The sequence below is a fragment of the Theobroma umbraticum genome, unplaced genomic scaffold (assembly GCF_002168275.2).
Source record: "Theobroma umbraticum cultivar Fairchild unplaced genomic scaffold, ASM216827v3 scaffold_12.1, whole genome shotgun sequence".
In the NCBI taxonomy this organism is placed as follows: Eukaryota; Viridiplantae; Streptophyta; class Magnoliopsida; order Malvales; family Malvaceae; genus Theobroma; species Theobroma umbraticum.
The window spans coordinates 3073367-3073769 of NW_018397269.1; positions in this window are offsets into that span (position 1 = coordinate 3073367).

The following is a 403-nucleotide window of genomic DNA, read 5'->3' on the forward strand; positions in this document are numbered from 1 at the left end:
ATTGCAAACATTAATGCCAAGCATATTTTCTCAATGGGAGAATAATTTAATTCTGCGCCATTAAGAGTTCTAATAAGGTAGTAAAGCGCACTTTCCTTTCCTTCATTATTTTGCTGTGTTAAAAGTGCTCCTAAAGAGCATTCTTGTGCCGCAATATAAAGGATCAATGGACATCCTGGTGTAGGAGCCCTTAGAATTGTCGGCCTTAGTAGATAAGACTTTATGCTTTTAAAAGCATTATTACAAGACTGATCCCAAACAAAAGGCATATCCTTCTTCATCAATCAACTAAATGGTTGACATTTACCAGCCAAGTTGGATATGAAGTGTTGAATATAAGTCAATCTTCCTTGCAAACTTTTAAGTTCGTGGAAATTGCTTGGCTCAGGCATTTTCATGATTG